Source organism: Galeopterus variegatus, unplaced genomic scaffold (genome assembly GCF_000696425.1).
Source record: "Galeopterus variegatus unplaced genomic scaffold, G_variegatus-3.0.2 Scaffold305, whole genome shotgun sequence".
Taxonomy (NCBI): Eukaryota; Metazoa; Chordata; class Mammalia; order Dermoptera; family Cynocephalidae; genus Galeopterus; species Galeopterus variegatus.
The window spans coordinates 638,214-643,056 of NW_007726416.1; the positions used below are offsets into that span (position 1 = coordinate 638,214).

The 4,843-nt window shown below is 36.0% G+C and overlaps 1 protein-coding gene across 1 annotated transcript in view; it reads left to right on the plus strand.

Moving 5' to 3' along the window:
• Positions 1–887, plus strand: part of CASP8AP2 (caspase 8 associated protein 2) — a 39,042-nt gene extending 38,155 nt beyond the window's left edge. Inside the window, exon 11 of the transcript XR_550121.1 lies at positions 512–887. The gene's annotated coding sequence lies outside the window, so the exon portion shown is untranslated. The remainder of the gene's footprint in view (positions 1–511) is intronic.
• Positions 888–4,843: the final 3,956 nt, after the last annotated feature.

Here is a 4,843-nt window from a genome sequence, read left to right on the forward strand (position 1 = left end):
GCCGCCGCGCTTCCCAAGCGGCGCACTATCCAGTGCGCCACCGGGCCGGCCCCTAGATTTTGGCTGCCTTTAAGAAATTAAACTGAGTTTTTTTTCTTTTGCCTTAATGTTGTCTTATGATTTACATTCTCTTGTTAAGTGTGTGTAAATTCATGAACATGATAACTTGTATCTGGAAGGGATACTTATTTGAAATTTCCAAATTTCATTACAAATCTAAAATCTTATAGTGAATTTGATATTTGAGATTTTATTGCTTGCATGATAGCACATAGAGGGGTTACTTTATTTTAATACCTTATCTCTTAACTGATTTTTTCCCCCTAGTACCATAGTCTCATTACGTTTTTGTCAAAAGCAGAGTACAACGATAGTTATTAAACTGATTCTGTGAAAGCTAGTTCTTTAACACCAATATGATCTAAGTAAATTTCACTTAAAAGCTATCACTTAATGAAATGGTCCTATCAGAAAAATGGAATCATAACTTTAGCATTTTCTTACATTACAGATAAATTGCTGAATTCCTTGGAGTCTTAATTGATATTGCATACTACACAGAAGCTTCGAATTCCTCATGGTCTAAATGGGGAACTACAGGGAGGTTTTATCATCTTTTTGGTTACTAGATGATAACCTACATTTGTTATTACTTGCTGACTCTTTAATCTCAAGTCAGCATATTCAGCTTGTTCCAGTCACCAGTCTGATTTGCTTACCTATTGGTCAAAGTATTTATTTTTAAATATGTTAGAACTTGTTATCACAATGAAAGCAGCAGTGATTAGTATTGAAATCTTAGTTTTGGTATTTCAAAGAAATGATTTTCTTTTCTAGAATTTTAAAACATGTAGCATTTTAAATTTAACAACTATTTAGTTCAAGTTTTCATCTATTTTTATTTGCTTTTATAATAGCCTCTCATTGTGGTAAACTGTAAAATAATTTTAAATAGTGTATTTGTAAATATATGTAATTATAATGATGTAAAATACTGTTTGTGTACGTATGTGTGTTTGTGTATGTACACACATAAATGGCTTTGTGTAGCCAAGGATTTTTTTATCTGTATAAAACTTTTTGTATAAGGTTTGCTTTCGATAACAGTAATGTATAATAAAGCCATGTAAAGTTCTGTTATATTTTGATTAGAATATTTCTTTTAGTGTGTTTAGATAATTAAAACAAAAAAAAAGGCAAACTCCCAGCGGACATGGGGAATTATTTTGAAGTAATTCATAGTGGGAGCATGGCTGGCTGACTGGCTATGAGTAGATTTGTTGGAGAAAACTGGTTGCCGTTGCCTGCCTTCATCCACGAGGTACCAGTAGTGAACTATGCCTCTGCTACAGGTGTCCTCACAGACAATATTAGGGCAGCACAAAAGACCTTTGGGTGAAGATTTGGAGAAAACAGGTGTAAGGATTGATAGCTTTGTCATTCCTCCCACTCCAGACTCATAGGACTGGTGGGTTATAATCTAGGCCCTCCTCTCCAGGAAGTGCCTTTTCCCATTGCCATTTCTCTCAGGGTGTCTAAAGGGCAAGCCCTAACTTGAAGGATTGCTTGGTAGATAACAGACTGGAATAATAAACTGTGGTTTTATAGTGCTGGGGTTCTCTGCTATAAGACTCATCCTCTTCTTTCTCTTTGAACCCCCAACACAACTAGAGGTCTGACCCTCAGCCCTTCTCCAGGGCGTACTATCACTCAGAAGATGCCATACACCAGCAGCTAAATGAGTTCATTTGCATGTAAAGTGATGACAGAGATGCTACTGTTTCAGAAGAAAACAACCTGGATTACCTAAGACCTTCAGAACCTAAAGTGAAGCTAATAAATATCAAAAGAAAAAGATAAAGATTTTAGCAGTGTAATATAAGAATAAGAAATAATGAAACATATTTAAAGAATATAACAAATGGAGTAAAAATAGAATAGATACAGCTGAAGAATGAATTAGTGAGTTGCAAAATCAAACAAACTCCCAGAAGGATGCCAAAAAAGAAAAAAATAGGAAATATGAAAGCAGATGTAAGCAAGATGGAGGGCAGAAATAGATGTGCCAACATTCGGGTAATAAAAGAAAAAATTTAAACAGGACTGAACGGGCCATAGAGTGCCAAAAGAGAGAGAAGGAAACATCAACATCTAGATACAGACTGAAATTTAAGAGTATCAAAGATAATGATAAAAATCTAAAAGCTCTATTTACTCTATTTTAGATAGAGTAAATGTATATAGAAACAAGAATCAGATTGACCTAAGTCTTTCTAAGCACCATACTATCTGTAGGAAAACAATGTAATATTTTTTAAGTACTGGACTTTAAATTGTCATTCAAATGACAAAAACATTAAGATTTACCACTCAAAAATCCACGTGAAAAATTTTTGCGAAAAAATACTCAACAGGAAACAAGTCCAGCAGATATTACAAAAGCTAGAGGGATAACAGTGGTCACATGTCTTGGTAAAATGTATAGGGGGGAAAGATTGAAAAAAGGAAGTGTATCTATAATCTAGAATTAATAATTTGACAGTATCAACATGATGGAGAGTAGAAGGGATCAAAGATACATGAATGTTAAAGTTCTTGCCTTGTTAGAATGAAGATATAGATATAAAAATGTCAAACTTTTAAAACTGAAGTGTGTATAAAAGTGTATAAAAGAAATAGCTCAGTAAATTTTCACAAAGTGAACACTTTTGTAATACCATCCACGTCAAGAATCAGAACATTACCCAGGTCAAGAATCAGCCCTCCAGAGTGCCCCCCATCCTTTCTGTTCCTAGTTATAATCCTTCTCCCTCGAAGTAAACACTATTGCTGACATATTACCATAGATTAGTTTTGCCTGATTTTTGAATTTTCAAATGGAATCATAACAGAGCATCTACTTTTATTTGACTTCTTTTGCTCAGCAGTATACAAGTTCACGTTGTGTTCAGTATAGCAAATAGTACATTGTTTCTCACTGCTGTATTCATTTCAATTGAATGAATACAATTAATTTATCGTCATAGACATTTGTGTTCCAGTTTGGGGTATTACAAGTAGTGTTGTTACACATGGTTTGATAAAAAAAAAATGTGGTAAATATAACATAAAATTTAGTTTAGTTTTTTTTTTTTTTTTGTCTTTTGTCTTTTTCCGTGTCCGGCAACGGATCGCAACCCTCAGTGTTGCCCCCGTACCGGACCGGGGACCGGCAACGGGATTGCAACCCTCGGTGTTGCCCCCGCGCCTCGCTCAGCCAGTGAGCGGGAACCGGTCTGTATGTGGGATCCGAACCCTCAGGCGGGAGCGCCGCTGCGCTTCCCAAGCGGCGCACTTATCCAGTGCGCCACCGGGCCGGCCCAAAATTTAGTATTTTAACCATATTTGGATGTACAGTTCAGTTGCATTAAGTATATTCACCTTGTGTGATCATCACCACCATCTGTCTCTGGATCTTTTTTATCTTCCCAAACTGAAACTCTACCCATTAAGCAGTAACTTCCCATTTCCCCCTTACTTCAGCCTCTGTCAACCTCTATTCTACAAGGGTGCTTCAAAAAGTTCATGGAAATATTTGTATTATCTTTTTATTCTATTTTTTCACAAACCTTTTGAAGTACCCTCATGTTTTCTGTCTCTATGAATTTGACTATTCTAGGTACCTCATATAACTGGGATCACAATACAAGTATTTATTCTTTTGGGTCTGGCTTGTTTCACTTACCATAATATCTTCAAGGTTCATCCAAGTTGTAGAATGTATCAGAATTTCCTATTTATTTATTTATTTATATTATTTTTATTTTTAAAAGATGACCGGTAAGGGGATCCTAACCCTTGGTTTGGTGTTGCCAGCACCATGCTTAGCCAGTGAGCTAACCGGCCATCCCCACATAGGATCTGAACCCGTGGCCTTGGTGTTATCAGCACCATACTCTCCCGAGTGAGCCACAGGCTGGCCCTGAGAATTTCCTTTTTAAAGCTGAATAATATTTCATTGGATGTATCTACCACATTTTATTTAACCATTCAACCTTCTGTGGACATTTGGGTTGTTTGCATCTTCAGACTACTGTGAATAATATGAACATGGTTGTACAAATGTTTATTTTAGTCCCTGCTTTCACTTCTGGGTATATGCCCAGAAGTGGAATTACTGGATCATATGGTAATTCTGTGTTTAATTTTTTTTACCATCCTAGCACCATTTAACATTCCCACTAGCAGTGCATGAGGGTTCTAGTTTCTCCAAATCCTTGTCAACACTTAGTATTTTGGGTTTTCAATTTTCTTTCTTTCTTCTTTTTAATAATAGCCATACTAATGGGTGTGAGGTTGTGTATCATTGTGGTTTTGATTTGCATTCCTCTAATGATTAGTGATGTTGAGCATATTTCCATGTGTCTATTGGCTAGCTGTATATCTTTGAAGAAATATCTAATGTCCTTAGCCCATTTTAAAATTGACTTTTTATTGTTGTTGAATTGTTTTTCACATTCTTATATACATCTTTTGGTACAAATATTTATACATTTATCTTGGATTTATACCTTGAAGTGTAATATGCATGTATTTACTTTAAGTAGATAATGCCAAACAGCTTTCCAAAGTGGTTTTTATCAATTGTCCACCAGTATTGTATGAGAGTACTTATTGCTCTCTACCTATTTGTCAACACTTGGTGCTATAGACTGAAAGTTTGTGTCCACCCCACCTGGACCTTGCCTTTCTGTGTGCTATGCATGGGAGCATTAGTCTTTCTTTTTTTTTTTTTTTGTCTTTTTTCGTGTCCGGCAACGGATCGCAACCCTCAGTATTGCGCCCGTACCGGACCAGGACCGGC